The sequence below is a fragment of the Notamacropus eugenii genome, chromosome X, assembly GCF_028372415.1.
Source record: "Notamacropus eugenii isolate mMacEug1 chromosome X, mMacEug1.pri_v2, whole genome shotgun sequence".
NCBI classification, from domain to species: Eukaryota; Metazoa; Chordata; class Mammalia; order Diprotodontia; family Macropodidae; genus Notamacropus; species Notamacropus eugenii.
The window spans coordinates 44,986,602-45,004,823 of NC_092879.1; the positions used below are offsets into that span (position 1 = coordinate 44,986,602).

An 18,222-nucleotide genomic window follows, 5' to 3' on the forward strand; every position below is an offset into this window, starting at 1 on the left:
GTTGTTGTTGTTCAGTCATTTTCAACTCTTTCTTACCACAATTGGAATTTTCTTAGCAAAGATAATGCAGTATTTGTCCATTTCCTTCTCTAGCTCATTTTACAGCTGAGGAACTGAGGCAAACAGGGTTAAGTGACTTGCCTAGGGTCACTAGTAAATGTCTAAGGCCAGATTTGAACTCAGATGTTCCTAAGTCCAGGCCCAGCTCTTTATCCATTGCGCCACCTAGTACAAAGTACTGACTTAATAGAGGAAGCAGAAGACTCATTACAAAAACAAATGGAAGAAAAAACAAGCCTAATCATCAAAAGTTTAAATATCAGTGAAATAATGTAGCTAAATGAAAAGCAGAGTAAATGGACAAGAGCTAATATTCAACAATATATAGTATAATACAACAATAATAAACAACCTACATCTAAAATACTCCTGCAGAATGAAAGTTTCAGTCAAAATTAGCTCCAAAATAGGTAATACAAGGGGAGAAAAGGAAAAGAAGAAAGCAGAAGTAGTCACCACAGTATCAGACAGAGAAAACTAAAGATTCATAATACCAAGAGATTGAAACACAGAAACCATTTTCTACACAAAGAAACCATAGTCAGTGAATGCAAAGCTTCATTAAATGTGCATGTACAGAATAGCATAACATCTAAATTCTGAATTACAAGAAGACACAAATAGCAACATAATAATTGCAGGACATTTAATGTTCATCTCTCAGAGATGGACAAATCTAAAATTATAAAGAAAATCTAGAACTGGAAAGCCACTGATGTTAGATCTTAAAAGATTTATGCCATCTTATAAATTAAAGCTTATATATGTTTTTAGTGCCAGATAGGTTCACAAAAATAGAAGATATGCCAGGGTACAGAGAAGTTATAAATAAATGTTACAAAGTAGAAAGTATAAATGCATATGCTGCATTTGTTCACATAAAAATGAAGGTAATTAATATAAGAGATTCAAACAAAAGATATAAGCCCAAAAGGAGGATTAATCATGATATCCTAAAAAATGAATTGGTCAAATAACAAATTTTAGAAACAAATTGATAATTATGTGAAACAGTATAAAAATGATGAAAAAACATTCCAAACTTTCTGGGATGCAGCTAAAGCAGACCTCAGAAACAAAAATCTTATCTCTGAAAACGTACATTAAAAAAATAGACAAATGAAGATCTGAACAGACAAATTATATAGCAAGAAAATCATAAAGAAACAAAGCCAAAAGAAATACAAGAAGAAATTATTAAAATCAAATGTCAAATACCTGCAATTCAAAACAAAAAGACTATAAACATATAAAATTTAAAGTTGTTTAAAAATTTTTTGAAATGAAATATTGATAGCTAATCTGATTAGAAGGAGAGAAGAAAATCAAATTGCAGAATAAAAATGACCAAGGGCAAAACTCCGCAAAAGAGAAATAAAGAATTTTCCTATCTCAGTGTACATGCAAGTACATGCTAAGCACAACTAAGAATTTTGAAGAAATTGACGCATATCTACCAAAATATTAAATAGCAAAAAAGTAGGACATAGAGTCAAGATCTTTCACAATCTGTTTTCAGCAAATTAAATTAAATGAGTTTTGAAGGAAGTATAAAAGAAGCTTCTGTTCCCAGTGGATTTATAGATGAATACTATTATACTTTTAAGTAACAATAATGATAAAAATTATTCTAAGAAATTGAGAAATAAAAGTCTGCAAAAGTCATTTTTCTGTGATAAGGGTCCTGATTTGAAAAAAGCAGGGAAGACTAAAACAAAGGAGAAATATAGACTATATTGCTAATAAATATTGAGTTAAATTAATTTAATGAAATTTTTGTTAAAGACTGTAGCAATATTAAATAATTCACTAAATTACTTATTATGACCAAGATTAACTTATAAAAGGGATACAAGGATGATTGAACAATAGAAAAACAATTCAGATTATTAGCTATATTAGAAAACAAAACTTCCACCTCAGATTTATATGATTATGTGACAAGTTGCATTAAAAAGGTTTTGACAAAGTACAACAATCATTTGTGCTGAAAACCGTACAAAACACTGGAAAGAAGGAACCATTTTTAGTCTGATAAAGGGTATGCAGCATCACCCAAAAGGTAGTAATGTTTCTAATGTTAAAACACCATAATTTTTCCTAATAAATGCAGGTTAAAGCAAGGCTCTTTCTTTATGCACTCTTCCTTGATGTAATAATTCCAAAAATATTAATGCTAGAAATAATTAAAAGGAAAGAAATTAAAGGTACACACATGGGTAGAGATGAAACAACATTATACCTGTGTGTTGAGAAAACAGTAATTAATTTTAAATTCAAAACTCAAAATAGACTAGAAATAAAGAAACATACAGAGGAAGACAAAATCAAGGAAAATTTTTTGGAAAGGAGAACAGTGAGAAAAAATGAAAAAATAAATCAGAAGTTGTAGGGAAAGAGAATGGAAGATGTCTAACTACTCACTTTAATGGAGTAGGAAAGAGAATGGAGGGCAGAGCCAAGATGGTGGAGTAACAACATGGACTTTCTAGAGAGCTCTCCCCAACTCCAGTCAAATATCTGTAAAAAATGGCTCTAAACAAATTCTGGAGCTGCAGAACCCACAAAATGATGGAGTAAAGCAAATCTGCTTCATTCAGACAAGACAGCCTGGAAGATCACCAGGAAGTGCCTATCATGCAATGCTGGGAGCAGATTGCAGTCCAGTGTTGGTCTCACTGACACAGAGGGGCTCAGAGGGGACCTGAGCAAGCCTTGAGGGGATGGAATCTCTTGCATCTGTGGCTGTTTCCATAATTCATGACCCCAAAATGCTGAGGACAAATTGGAAGGTCAGTGGGAAAAACCTGTGGGACCAGTGTGAGATAGTAGAGTGGTCAGACCCCAGCCCCAGGGTACAGAGGGGGGGAGGGGGCAGAGGAACCCACAGGAGCCACAGCAGAATTAGGGATAGTGCCAGCCACTGTTTCTGGAGCTGTAGGCCCACAGATTGTGGAGGGTTTGAGCTGCTGGCAATACATGCCCCACCCCCACTGGAAGCAGAGACCTACCTTGACAAAGAGCTCAAAAGTCAAGTAAATGGGTGGGGAAATAAGCAAAAATCAGAAAAAGAATCTGACTATAGAATCTTACGTTGGTGACAAGGAAGACCAAAACATGCAAACTGAAGACAACAAAGTCAAAGGTCCTCCATCCAAAGCCTTCAAGAAAAATACGAATTGGTCTCAGGTCATAGAAGAGCTCAAAAAGGATTTGGAAAATCAAGTAAGAGAAGTAGAAGAAAAATTGGGAAGAGAAATGAGAGTGATGCAAGAAAAATCATGATAAATGAGTCAATTGCTTGCTACAGGAGACCTAAAAATGCTGAAGAAAATAACACTTTAAAAAATAGAGTAACCCAAATGACAAAAGAGATCCAAAAAGCCAATGAGGAGAAGAATGCCATAAAAAGCAGAATTGGCTAGATGGAAAAGTATGTTCAAAAGATCACTGAAGAAAACAATTCCTTAAAGATCAGAATGAAGCAGATGGAAGCTAATGACTTTACGAAAAATCAAAAAATTACAAAACAAAACCAAAGGAATGAAAAAATAGCAGACAATATGAAATACTCATTGGAAAAACAATTGACCTGGAAAATAGATCCAGGAGAGACAATTTAAAAATTATGGGACTTCCTGAAAACAAAGATCAAAAAAGAGCCTAGACATCATCTTTCATGTAATTATCAAGGAAAATTGCTCTGATATTGTAGAACCAGAGGTTAAAATAAATATTGAAGGAATACACTGATCACCTCCTGAAACAAGATTCCAAGGAAAACTCCTGGGAATACTGCAGCCAAATTACAGAGTTCCTAGGTCAAGGAGAAAATATTGCAAGCAGCCAGAAAGAAACAATTCAATACTGTGGAAATATAGTTAGGATAGCACAAGATCTAGCAGCTTTTACATTAAGGGATCACAAGTCTTGGAATATGATATTCTGGATGTCAAAGGAGCTAGAATTAAAACCAAGAACCACTTACGCAGCAAAACTGGGTATAAAACTTCAGGGGAAAATATGGTCATTCAATGAAATAGAGAACTTTCAAGCATTCTTGATGAAAAGACCAGAGCTGAATAGAAAATCTGACTTTCAAACCTAAGAATCAAGAGAAGCACAAAAAGGTAAACAGGAAAGAGAAAGCATAAGGCACTTACTAAATTTTAACTGTTTACATTCCTACATGCAAAGATAATATTTGTAACTCTTGAAACTTTTCTCAGTATTTGGGTAGTTGGAGGGATTACATACACACATACATACATGCACACATACATACATACATATATATATGTACACACACATGGAGAGAACAAGGTGAGTTGAATAGGAAAGGATGATATCTAAAAAAATAAAATTAAGGGGTGAGAGAAAGGGAGAAACAGATTTTGGTAAATTATCTCATAAAAGAGGCAAGAAAAAGCCTTTTCAATAGAGGGGGAAATGGGGGAGGTGAGAAGGAAAAAGTGAACCTTACTGTTATCACATTTGGCTTAAGGAGGGAATAATATGCACACTCAATTTGCTATGAAAAGCTATCTTACACTACAGGAAAGTAGGAGAGAAGGGGATAAGGGAGGTTGGGGGGATGATAGAAGGTAGGGCAAATGGGAGGAAAAGTAATTAGAAATAAACACTTTTGAGGAGGAACAGGGTCAAAAGAGAGAATAGAATAAATGGGGGGCAGGATAGGATGGAGGGAAATATAGTTAGTCTTTCACAACATGACTTTTATCGAAGTCTTTTGCATAGCTACACATATATAACCTATATTGAATTGCTTGCCTTCTCAATGGGGATGGGTGGGTGGGGGAGGAAGGGAGAGAAGTTGGAACTCAAAGTTTTAAAAATTAATGTTAAAAATTGTTTTTACATGCAACTTGGAAATAAGAAATACAGGTAATGGAGTATAGAAATCTATCTTGCCCTACAATAAAATAAAGGAGATGGGAATAAGGGAAGGGTGGGGTGTGATAGAAGGTAGGACAGGTTGGGGGAAGGGGTAATCAGAATGCACACTATCTTGGGGTAGGCAGAGGGTAGAAATGGAGAGAAAATTTGCAACTCAAAATCTTATGGAAATGAATGTTGAAAACCAAAAATAAATAATTAAGAGCTAAAAAAATAAAAAAGTAAGAGAATGAACAAAAATGGGGGACAAATAGACAAATAAAACAATAATAATAACAATAACAATAATGATAGATGCCATTTTTATAGTATTTACCACATGGTAGGCACTGTGCTAAGCATTTTATAAATATTTCATTTGATCCTCACAACAACCATGTGAGGCAGATTCTGATATCTCCCTTTGCCAACTGAGGAAACTGAGGTAAACAGAGATCAAGTGATTTACCTGGGGTCACACAACTAGGTGTCTAAAGCCAGATTTGACTTCAGTTCTTCTGGACTCCAGGTCACCTATCTATTGTACCACCTACCTGCCCCATGGGAAGATAATGCAGATTCAAAGAATTTGGGATAGGGCAAACAGATCAAACAGAGGATTAGGAGAGACCCTATGGGGTTAATTATTGTCATGGTATTATCAAGAAAATATTTATAGGTGTAAAATACTGACTTAAGGGAAGAGAAGAATCCAAAAATTAATCAAAAATAACACAAATATAATAAAGAGAAATTTGAGCATGATTGGATTTGTAAGTAACACAATGAAATGAAAGAGACTGAATGGATAAAAAACTGAAACCCACTGATCTTCTGTATGTAAGAAACTCATCTAAAACAATTATACAGAATGAAAATGAGACCTTGGATCAAAACTCACTACACAGCATGTGGGTTTTTTTTAAAGGAGGAATTTCAGCTATGGTATCAGAAAAAAACAAAAATTAAGACTAAAATATCAGGAGAGAGAAACACAGAAAGGACTTTATGCTTAAAGGAAACATAGTCAATGAACCAATATTAATAATTGCATCCAAATTCAATAAGGAAATATTAACAGGATTAGGAAAAGAGAGGCAGCAATGTAATTAATTTTAGGATGTTTTAAGGTCCATCTTTCCAAGATTCACTAATGTAAAAGAAAGATAAATGAAAAGAAAATAGAGGACATAACAAAACATTGATGTTGAAGTTGAAAGACTTCTGTAATTTTCTGAGTGGAAATATTAAAGATATATGTTTCCCAGTACTAGGTGATATGTAGAAAATGTGCTAGGCCACAGAGAAGTTATTAGGATGTGTTATAACTTAATACTTTCACATTACAAGTGAAAAGCACAAAAATAGTCCTTAATAAAGGAGAGGCGACCAAAAGATTCACATGCAATGGAGAATTTATAATGACATCATGTATAATGAGTGGATTAAAAAATTTACCAAAGAGAGAAAATTGATGTGAAGGCAGATGACAACAAAGAGCAAAGAACCCCAATATTTCTTGGATGTAACTAAAGAAATCCTCAGAGAAAAAATGTCTCTGAAAATGTATATTAATGAAATTAAAGAAGGGATTAATGATCTGAAGAGGCAATTTAAAAAATAAAAATCAACAAAGAAACCTAAAATAAACAGGAAAGGAAATCTTGAAAAGTAGAAGAGAAATAAATAAAATAACAAAAAAAGGTGATAGCATTCACAAACACAGATAAAAGTTCTTTGAAAAAACAAACATAATTAAAAAATAATCTTTAATCTGATAAAAAAGGAGGTTGGGAAATTAAATTGCTAAAATAAGAAATAACAAGGCAAAATCATAGCAGAGGAGAAACAGAAAGTTTTGTGGCCTAGTATACACTATTACATGCAGGCACAACAGCAAATTTAAAGTAAATGGAGCCTTATCTACCAATATATAAAATAGCCAAATTAATAGAACTTGAAATTGAGAAAAAGTACCTCATGTCCTAATTTCAAAAAGTGAAATAGAATGAGCTTTAAAGTTACAACAAAAATGTTACTACAAAAGCAAGAAAACCATGCCCCTTATGGATTTATGGATAAAACTCTTAAGGAATAATTTTCCACAAAACAGCAATTATTTTTAAAATGAGTTAGAAGACAGTCTAATAAAATCCTTTTACATGAAAATAATTACTGATTAAAAAAAAAACCCACAAGAGAATAAAGCAAAGAGCTATAGACCAGACAACTAATGAATATTAAGTAAAAAAAAAAACTTAAATAAGAGTTCAACAGAAAGACTACAACAGTGGTTTCAAACTCAGAAACATGAAGACTAAACAAATATATACATTAATGTCTATATTTATGGTAAATACTATCAAACATAAAGGGCAGGTAATCATATTACAAAGATTATTCTACTCTTAAAGAATGGGAAAGAAAACAGTCTACAAAATTCTGTTATAATACACACAACTATATATTTGTTTTATCTCCTGGTTTTTACACACACACATATGCACACATGCACACACATACACTATCAGATTAAAAAATGACCCTTTTCTTCCCATGTTTTATAGGATTTTGAGCACAACTGAATGCTGTATTTTTCAGCCTTTTTCTGTATCTCATCAAATAATCATGGGATTTGGAATTGGTATTTTTGTTTTTTAATATAGGTTAAATATTTTTTCCTAATATTCCATCATCCTTGTATCCTTTGTATAAATCCAATTTGGTCATGGTGAATAATTAATTGCATATTTACTTCTCTAGCCATTTTGTTATGATATTTAACTTTTTATATCAACATTCTTTAATAATAGTCTGTAATTATTCTTTGATTTATTCTCTCAGTTTTTTTTGAAGGGGGAGAGAGAAACTTTATCTTACAACAGTATTTTATAGACCATTTCCTTTCTCATTTTTTTTAGAATAGAATAAGTTTTGTAATACGATTATTTGTTCTTTAAAATGTTTGATAGTATTACCCATAAATCCATTAGTTAATCTAATCCTAAAGACCAAAGGAGGGAAATAAAATGGCCAAAAGAAAACATGAACAGGGCAAAAACACAACAGAGAAATGGAGGATTGTATACACAGTTACATGGCAGAACAACAGAAAATTCAAAAGAAATAGAAGCTTAAGCCACAAAAATACCTAAAATAGCATTAATAGAAATCTTAGACCATATAATGTCAGAAAATGAAACCTTTGGCCACGTCAGAAAATGAAACCAAATCTGGGGATTTATGGGTAAATACCATCAGATTTTGAAAGAAAAATCAATCACATTACTAAAAAAAAATTCTAAAAAAAGATGAGAAAACAGTCTACAGAATCCTTTCTATAAGATATAGTCCCCAAAAAACTAGGGAAGAATTAGAAATTGAGGGATTGGAGCAGAGGGTATCAAACTGAGACTTGTTGTTCAGTCCTTTCAGTTGTGTCCAACTTTTTGTGGAGAATTGGGAAATATACTTCTGGGTTGGGAGCATTTCAGGTAGAAGGTATTCAGTAACTTTTCATTTATGTTCAAATTTTGTTGTTACATTTTTTCCCCACCTTTCCCCCCACCTGTTTAGAGTGATCTGTGAAATAATCTGACATCAGTGGGAAGAGAACATAGTTTCTCTTCAGAGTATTAGCAGAGCTCATTGGGAAAAAAGATTTATTGGACAAGATATGCGGAATAAGCCATACTTTTGAGACTCTGAAAAGGTGTTGATTTGTTTGATTTGACTCTGTTAAAGGGAAAGGCTTCTGTTTAGGGAGTATGATGAAGGGAGATTGTTGTGTAGTGATAAAGATGTTTAAAAAGAAGAGCTCATCAATCTGACATTTTAAAAACACACAATAGAAAGGTCCTAGCTTGTTAGAAAATATACTATATTATAATACACTATGCATGAAATATAGTACTAAAGAATGTTGATATAAAGAAATGTAAATAATACCAAAATAAAAATACTACAGTATTATATCCAATAAATTATTCACTGTGATCAGATTGGATTTATAGGATGGATGCAAGGATGACTGAACATTAGGAAAAGTGTTTGGTATGCTTAATATAACAATTTAACATTAAAATATTTAACATAAATTTAAATTAATTACCCATTTTTGCAATTTAATATTTCATAGAATATTTAATATATTTTCTATTTATATAACTTAGTAATTCATTTTAGTAATAAATTATATCTTAAAAAATGCTAGCTCCAAATCATGACTATTTGAAAAGACACAGAAAAAGTCTTCGAAAAGGAACAATGCTCATTTATGTTGAAAACCATAAAAACCTAGGGAAAAAAGGGTTCATTTATATATTTCAAAACAAAAAGTATCATTATTTAAAGTGGTAAATAATAGAAGCATTCCTATTACATAGAGGGATAAAGCAACGTGCATTCTCCCCCATCCCCAATTTCACACTATGCTTTGATATAGTTCTGGAAATGCCAGTGCTAGCAATAAGACAAAAGAAAGAAATTAAGGACCTAAACACATACAAGGAGGAGACAAAATTACACCTATTTAGTGACACTATGGTCTTTAACTTACAATGCCAAATTCAAAATGGAATGGAAAAGAATAAATAGTGAAGGGAAAAAGCAAAGGAAAACGTAGAAAGAACAATGAAAGGAAGTAAAAAAAATGGGTAATAAGGGAAAAGGAAAGGAGAGACTCTGAATGGTTTAATTTATGGACAGGAAAATCGAATGTGCAAAAATGGGGGAGAGAGATGGATAGAGAAAAAGAATAAAATTGAAATAAATTGGAGAATTTGGGATAGGGCAGAGAAATCAGAGAAGGCAATCAGGACAGAGTCTATGGGGTAGACTGGCATCAGTGCATTAGGAGCAGAATTATTTTCAAGTACAAAGTACTGACTTAATAAAGGAAGCAGATAAACCTCAAAAAAAATAATGGGAGGTAAACACAAATCTAATGATCAAAAATTTAAACGTGACTGGATCAAATAATGTAGCAGAAGAAAGAAGTTGTAAATGGACAAAAGCCAAGGCTTAACAATCTTCTGAATACAAAATACACCCTACCACCAAACTTATAAAATACTCACAACAGAGTGAAAATGACAAGCTAGATTAAAATTGGCTATAAGATAGGTGATAAGAAAAAGGAAGGAAGGAAGAAAGGAAGGCAGGAGGGAAGGAAGGAAGGAGGGAAGAAGAGAGGGAGAATGAGAGGCAGAAAGAGACAAGACAGAGGGAAGGAGGGCAGGGGAAAGAAGGGAAGAAGAGGGGAGGGGAAGGAGGGAGAAAGGAAGTTAAAAAGAAAGAAAGAGAAAAAGATGGAGTTGCAGTCATGGTATCAGAGAAACAAAAAGACACATAAAATTAAGAGAAACACAGCAACTACTTTCGATTTAAAGGAGCCAAAGCCAATGAATAAATATCAGTATGAAAATATATGCAGAAAATAGCATGAAGTCAAATTCAAATGGGAAAATTTAGCTGAACTACAAGAAGACATATACCAATGTAAAAAAATATAGAACTGAAAAAAATATTCATATAAGAGTGGAAAGACTTCTGTTATTTTACAAAAGGGAACATAAAAGACTATATGTGATTTTTTAGTCACAGATGATAGGTTTACTAAAATAGGAGATATGTCAGGGCAAACAATAGTTCTAAGGGAATGTTACAAAGTAGAAAGAGTAAAGACATATATTGCACTTGATCACATTTTGAAAATTATCATTAATATAGGAGATGCAAGTAAAAGTTACAGGCCCAAAAGGAAAATTAACCATGACATCCTGAAAAATGAGTTAGTCAAGGAACAAATCACAGAAACAAATTGATAATTATGTTAAAAAAGTATAATAATGATGAAAAACGTTCCAAAATTTCTGGATGCAATTCTCAGACTAAAAAAAAGAAGCTAATCTTCAAAAACGTACATTGATTAAATAGAGGAATAATGAACTGAACTGCCATATCAAATTACAAGAAAATCAACAAAGAAAGAAATCCAAAATAAACACAAGACAAAATTGTGATAATCAGGGAATTAGCTAAAATATTGTTTTAAAAAGGCTATAGAACTGACATCCAAAATGAAAAGTTCTTTGAAAAGATGGTCGAAATTATGATTTCACATGCATAACATGTTAGATTGCTTGCCATCTTGGGAAAGGGAGAGGGGAAGGTGAAAGGGACAAAAATTTGGAACTCAAAATATTATTAAAAATGGATGTTGAAAATTGTCTTTACATGTAATTGGAAAAATAAAATACTATTAAAATAAATGCTTCTTGAATTTGAAAAAGAAAAGACTGTCAAAATTGCAAAACTTTTAGCTAATCTAATCAGAAAGAGCAAGAAAGAAATCAAATTGTCAGAATAAAAAAGACAAAGGCAAAATCACAACAAGAGAGAAATAAAGAACTTTTATAACCTAATGTACACACAAGTACATGTTAGCACAATCGAGATTTCAAAGAAATGGAGGCTGTATCTCCCAAAATATAAAACAGCAAAAAGAGTAGGGCATGAAATCAAGGTCTAACATTACCTATTGTCAGAAAATGAAATCGAGTGGGATTTAAAGGGATTATGAAAGAAAGAAACCTCTGGCACAAATGGATTTATGGATGAATTCTATCATACTTTTAAAGAATAATTAATTGCAGAACATAACATATCCTTAAAAAATGAGAAGACAAAGAGTCTACCAAAATCCTTTTATCACAGTCCTGATAAACAGCCAAGAAAGAATAAAGGAAGAGAAATATAAACTATGTTAGTATTAAATGTTAATTCAAAATAGTTAAGATCCTAGTAAAATGACTATATTAATATATCTTGTAAATTATTCCCTATGGCTATGTCATATTTTATTGAGGGATACTTAGATGATTTAACATCAGGAAAAAGTTTGGCATAAATTCATCATGTATTTTTAAAAATCATCATCTCGTGATTGTATGGCAAAAATATAGAAAAAGCCTTTGAAAAAGTATGACCCTCATTCATGTTGAAACACCTATAAAAATAGGAAGAGAAATGCCATTTTAAATATGATAAAACTTATACATTTCCAACCAAAAGGTATCATTATGTTCAGTGACAAAATATTAGAAGCATTCTTCATAAATGCAGAAATAAAGCAAGGGCACTATATCCCCCCTTCCATTTCCCACTGTTATTTGACACAATAGTTCTAGAAATGCTAGTGCTAGCAAAACAAAAAAACTAAAGATAAACACAGGCAAAGAGGAGACAAAATTATACCTATTTAGTGACAATGTGGAGGTTTACTTAAAATTCAAGATTGAAAAACAAATTGAAGGAAAGCTAAATAAAGATAATGACAAAGCAAAGGAAAATTCTTTGAACAGAGAGCAGTGCAAGAAAATGACAAAAAATGGTAAGATGGTGGGGATGTGGGGAAGAGGACAGGAAAGATTCTGAACTAGTCGATTGTTGTCCTTTATTCTCAGAGGACCAAAATCATATCACTACTCTAGAGTCAAGTTTCAATGTGTCCAACTATGGTTGATCATACTAATATGAGCTTGGAATGCTCTACCAGAAGTCGGGCACAAATAATCCATCTGAACTGCTCACTTTTCTGTACAAGCAAAGTGAACAGAGAAAAATAGGTGAAAAATTGATAGACACTAAATAAATAGAATAAAAACATAAGTGAATTCAGAGAACTTGGGATAGGGTAGACAAATGGCATCACTTGATCAGGTGACAGTGGGGTAGATTAGCATCAAAATATTAGGAGCAAAATTATATGCTGGTACAAAGCAGTAACTTAATAGAGGGGGCAGATAAAAATCAATACAAAAAATGAAGGAAAACACAAGACTTGTGATCAAAAATCTCAATATGAATGGATGGAAGAGTACAACAAAATGAGAGAGAATGATGGATAAGAACCCAAATTGGACAATCTCCAGTATACGAAAAAACCTATGTAAAATATGCATACAAAATGAAAATTAGAGACTGGACAAAAATTGGTGAAACAAAAGGTGATACAAAAAATAGACATTGCAACATCAGACAAGCAAAAAAAAAGAGTTGTATCCAGAGAGAGAAACATAGAAACTACTTTCTTATTAAAGGAACCAAAATCACTGAATAGATATCAGTTGTGAACATAAAAGAACAAAATCACATACTGTGTAAATTCAAAAGTGAACAGTTAATGACATAATACCTTTTATAACAGTGAAATGACATGGAGAGTAAAACAATAATTGCAGTACCCTTTAATGGTCATCTTTCAAAGATGGACGAATCTAAACAAAAAATAAAGAAGAAATATTGACCTGAACAAACTATTTGTTACAGCCCAAAGGTTTCTGGTATCTTACAAATGGGAATATTAGAGATTATATATGGTTGTTCCTTGCCAGATGATAGCTTTACCAAAAGAGAAGATATGCTAGGTCATAAATATGTTATAAATGAGTTTTACAAAATAGGAAGAGTAAGAACATATATTGCAATTGGCAACATCAAAACCAGTCATTAATAAAGGAGATTGAAGCAAAAGATATAGGCCCAAGTGGAAGATTAATAATGACATCCTGAAAAATGAGTTATTCAAAGAGCAAGTCATAGAAACAAAAGAATTATTATACAGAAGAGTAAAATTACAATGAGAAAACATCAACATTTCAAGGTTTCATCAAAAGCAGTCCTCAGAGTGAGGAAAATTCATATCTCTGCAAAAATACATTCCTTAAAGACAAGAAAAGATCAACCAATGAACATTTATTAAGCTCCTACCCTATGCCAGGCACTATGTTAAGCCCTTGGGATACAAAGAGGCAAAAGATGGTCTCTGTCCTCAAGGAGTTCACAATCTAATAGGGGTGACAATATGCAAACAAATATATGCAAAGCAAGATATATCCAAGATAAATAGGAAATAATTAAGAGTGTGAAGGTACTGGAATTAAGAAAGTCTGAGAAAGACTTCCTATAAAGATGCTACTTTACTCAGAATTTAAAGAAAGTCAGGGAGGTCAATAAGCGGAGTTGAAGAAACAGAGATTCTAGCTAAGCATAGAGGACAACCAGAGAAAATGCTCAGAGTTGAGAGAAAGAGTGTCTTCTTCATGGAACAGCCAGGAGGCCAGTGCCACTGGACCAAATACAACATGGTGGTGGGTGTAACGTGTAAGAAGACTAGAAAGGTAGGAGGGGACTAGGTTCTGAAGGGCTTTGAATGTCAAACAGGACATGCTTGATGCTGGAGGCAATAGGGAGTCTTTGGAGTTTATTGAGTAGGGGCAATGACATGGTTGGACCTGTGCTTTAGGAAAATCACTCTGATGGTTGAATGGAGGATGGACTGGAGTGGGGAGAGATATGAGGCAGGCAGAGACACCAGCAGGCTATCATAGTAGTTCAGGAATGAGGTGAACTGACAATTAAACGAGAAAATCAACAAAAAACAAACTCAAAAGTAAGCACAAAAGAGATTTTGAAAATTAGAAGAGAAATAGCTAAAATAAAAAACTAAAAGTTCTTTTAAAAGACAGACAAAATTATAAAACTTTTACTCTGCTCAAAAAAGAATAAGGAGGGAATTGGGATATCCAAAAGAAAATGAACAAGGCAAAATCACAACAAATAAGAAATAGTATTTTCAATTTAAAATAGAAACAAGGTCTCTGTGGGCTACATGTTGACTTAGAAAACCACAAATTAACATTATTTATGTGGTTTTATGCTTTCCTTTATTTTGTTAAGTGTTTTCCAATTATGTTCCCATCTGATTTAGGTTGCACTGATAAGTTTTGCTGGGGATCATGAGAATTCTATAAGGAAGATTCTTAACAGAATAAGGGGTAGAATCCAACAAAAGATAAAATAAATCATTTTGGTTACATAAAGTTAAAAGGGTTCTGAAGGAACAAAATCAATATAGCTTGTCTAAGAAGAGAAGCTGCTGATTGGGGAAAATTTTTGCATCAAATATGCAAATTGTCGCTAATATGTGTCTCATAGCCTAGGTATATAAAGCGCTAACAGAAATACATTAAGAATCAAGAACCAGAATGGATAAATAGTCAAAGGAAATGAACCACTGGTTCCCCAAGGAACTGCAAACTATTAGCAGTCCTATGAACGATGAGTTTAAATCATTAAAAATAAGAGAAATGCAAACAAAAATATCTTTGAAGTTTCATCTCACATCTAGCACATTGGTAACTCTAACCTTCCTTGTTTTATAGAGGAGGAAACTGAGGCCCAGGGAGGGTAAATGGCTTCCATAAAGTCACCATATCAGCACCAGGATTTGAACCAAAGTCCCCTTACTTTAGAGCAAGTAATCTTGCTTTTTTCCTCATTGTTCCTGCAGCTTTTTCCTTAGTTTTGGCCATAATATGCATATGTCCTGCCACTCTGTACTCATTCTGGTACCTAATACATATCTGTCCTACACTTCTGTAGTTCCCCTCACTTTGCCCCTTTCCCCATATGTACATCTGCTTTCAATCTCTATACTTATCTTGGTACCTTATATACAACTGCCTGCACCTTGTTATCTGCCCCCTCAGTCTTAATAAATATCTGAGCTTTACTTCTATACTAATCCTTAGTACCAACTACATCTGCCTGCATAGCTCTCTTTACCCTTGAACCAACCATACATCTTCTGTGTCTTTGTACTGACACCCTCCCTGCCTTGGCAATTCCCTTAGAAACATTCAGTCATGCCTCTCTGCATTTTATTTATGGCCCTGGCAGCCTTCTCCACTGGCCCTCTCCTTACCTCAGCCCCAATACACATCGATTTGGTTCCTCTAGTCTTACCTTCATCTTCAGATGACATTTGTCCAGAAAGTCTCCCCTTATACTCTGTCTCTGTGGTATAATCTACCCCCATAATCCTACTAATATTAATAATAATCATCCCCCCAAATTAAACATGGTATCAATTCTACCAAACTCTCCTCTTTCTGTGTTCTTTGGATGCTCTGGAAATGTGATGCAGGTGACTTGCAGAGTCCTGGAAGGGAAAAATTGGTTTAATGGATTTATTACAGGCAGGTCTCAGGTAGGTTCAGAATGAGGATGACCTAGCCCCCAGGGATTGGACAGAAATGAGGCAACAAGTGGATGTCTCCACATGTCAAGTTCATGATGGGGCAAGGGAGAGATGGCCTAGGAACTTGAATCTGGTGCCAGGCAAAAGGCAACATCTAAAGAAAATGAGTTCATCCCTAGGGAGGAATGAGGATGACAAACAAAAAGTGGTCTGGGGACAGGAGAGGAATGGACAAAACAGAGATCCAGGTGCAAGACAAGGCGGCAGGTGGGAGAAACTGGATTATTCCCAGAACTTGTATATGAGCTTATTGTGGGTGCAGCTGATCTGATGCCAAACTGCTTTTCAGTGGATCTTCCTTCAAGTCTCAGGCCATGATTAGTCCACAGAACAGTGGCCAAGCTAGACCTCTTAGAAGGAGTGGTAATTATTACCATAAGCATTGACAGCAAATCACATGCATATATAACATTTTAGGATTATAAAAGCACTTTCAAAATAAGAACTCTTTTTTCTGATTCACCTCCATCCTACAACTCTCTAATTTCTCTCAGCCTTCCAATACATGTCTATGCTTCAGATTTCTAATTGTTAGCATCCCAACTAAACATCTGTCACATGTGTCTATTAGACATAGATTCCGCCTCCCTATCATATCACCACAACCATACCTATCTTGGCAATATCTTTGTACATAAGGTCAGAGGCCCAATAGACACATCCAATGCTATGGACCTCTGTTCTCTCCAACCTCATCTGTAAACACCTCTCCTTTGTAGCTCTCTAGGAACTGGAGGTAATGTAATTCTAAGGTTGGGAGGGGATGATGGAGGACATCTAGTCCAACAAGTCACTGAACAAAAGTCCCCTCTTAAATGACTGGATGAAGGGTCCTTCTACCTTTTCCATGAAGCCTTCTATTAGGAGGGAACATTTACCTCCTGAGGTAGCAACTTCCATTTTTCTCCCCAATAACTCCATGGTTTCTTCCTTACATGAAGTCAAAGTCTGTCCATTTGTAAGTTCTCCTGATTGCTCTTAGTTCTGTCCTTGGGAACCAAAGAGAACATGTCTGATCCGGCTTTGACATGGCAGGTCTTCAAGTTCTCTAAGCTAACTATGTTAGCCCCAGTCTTGTCTTCTTTTCTCCAACCTAAGTACCCACTAATTGCCACTGATGATCCTTCTATGGCATACACTGAAGTCCCTTCCCCATCCTGGTTGGACTCCTGGGACTTCTCTCACTCTCCACTGTCCTTCCCAGAATATGGTACCCAGAATGGACCACAGCAATGCAGAAGTTGCCCAAGCCAGGAAGAACATCACAGGAATCTCTCTTCCCTAGTCTTGGTCACTCCTCCATCTTTTTATTGCACAAAACATCCCATTAGTTGTTTTGGTAGCCTTGTGACTAGCTAACACTTCTCCGGCTTGCCAACCACTGAAACCCTCAGATTTTCTGGAGATGAGGTCCTGCTAGTCACAATTTCTTCTTCCCTTCTGAGCAGGAGGTTTAGAGCCTAAGTTAAAACCTGACCTCATATTCCGATTCAATTCAGTTTCATTCAATTAAGCTTTGTCTAAGATATTTTTGCACTCTGGCTATCATTCATTGTGTTAGCTCTCTCTTCTGGCTTTGAACCCCCATTCACATAAGCACTGTGCCTCTAGATTTCCTTCCTACCCTAATACCCATTAGCCTTGAACATTTGCTATTACTATTCCCCCTCAAATACATATGCTGGGCAAACTGTGCTTAGCCGGGGTCCCTAATACATGTCCAGAACCCTTATAACTAATCCTAGACCCTCCTACACATCCATTCTGTCCCTCAGTCCCAATATTTATGCTTAAGTCACTTCTGCACCGTCTCAGCCTCAATACACAGGTGATCCGAAACACTTGCTTTCTCCACCGTCCCCCAAAAGCATATCTTTGGTAACTCTGTCCTTGTCCTAATCCCTCATCTCCATCTACCCTGAATATCCATGCTAACCTGCTATGCCCCAAGTACCCAAGTGTCTGCCCAGTGTGTACACTCACCTTAGGTCCCTAGAAGGCATGGCAGGTTCAGAATTAGTGCAGTGTCTATTATGTCCATTCAGGAACTGGTCCTTTGTCATCATCAGCTGTCTGTCCATCCTGGAAAGGTTTCACAGCGCAGGTGAGGCACACAGTGGGCTGTAGGAGTGATGTGGAGTTAGTACAATGGACTCATCCTT

General features: G+C 34.6%; 1 long non-coding RNA gene across 10 annotated transcripts in view; it reads right to left on the reverse strand.

Annotated features, from left to right (window-relative positions):
• The window catches only part of LOC140515949 (uncharacterized), a 59,651-nt gene that overhangs the window by 18,855 nt on the left and 22,574 nt on the right, over positions 1-18,222 (reverse strand). For 9 of the 10 annotated variants that reach the window (XR_011971208.1, XR_011971205.1, XR_011971211.1 and 6 more), the window contains 3 exons: positions 18,044-18,181; positions 16,939-17,049; positions 1-15,961 (listed from right to left, as the gene is read on the reverse strand). The exon at positions 1-15,961 is cut by the window's left edge and continues 18,855 nt beyond it. This is a non-coding gene — a long non-coding RNA (uncharacterized lncRNA). The remainder of the gene's footprint in view (positions 15,962-16,938; positions 17,050-18,043; positions 18,182-18,222) is intronic. The other variant, XR_011971214.1, reaches the window with a different exon arrangement.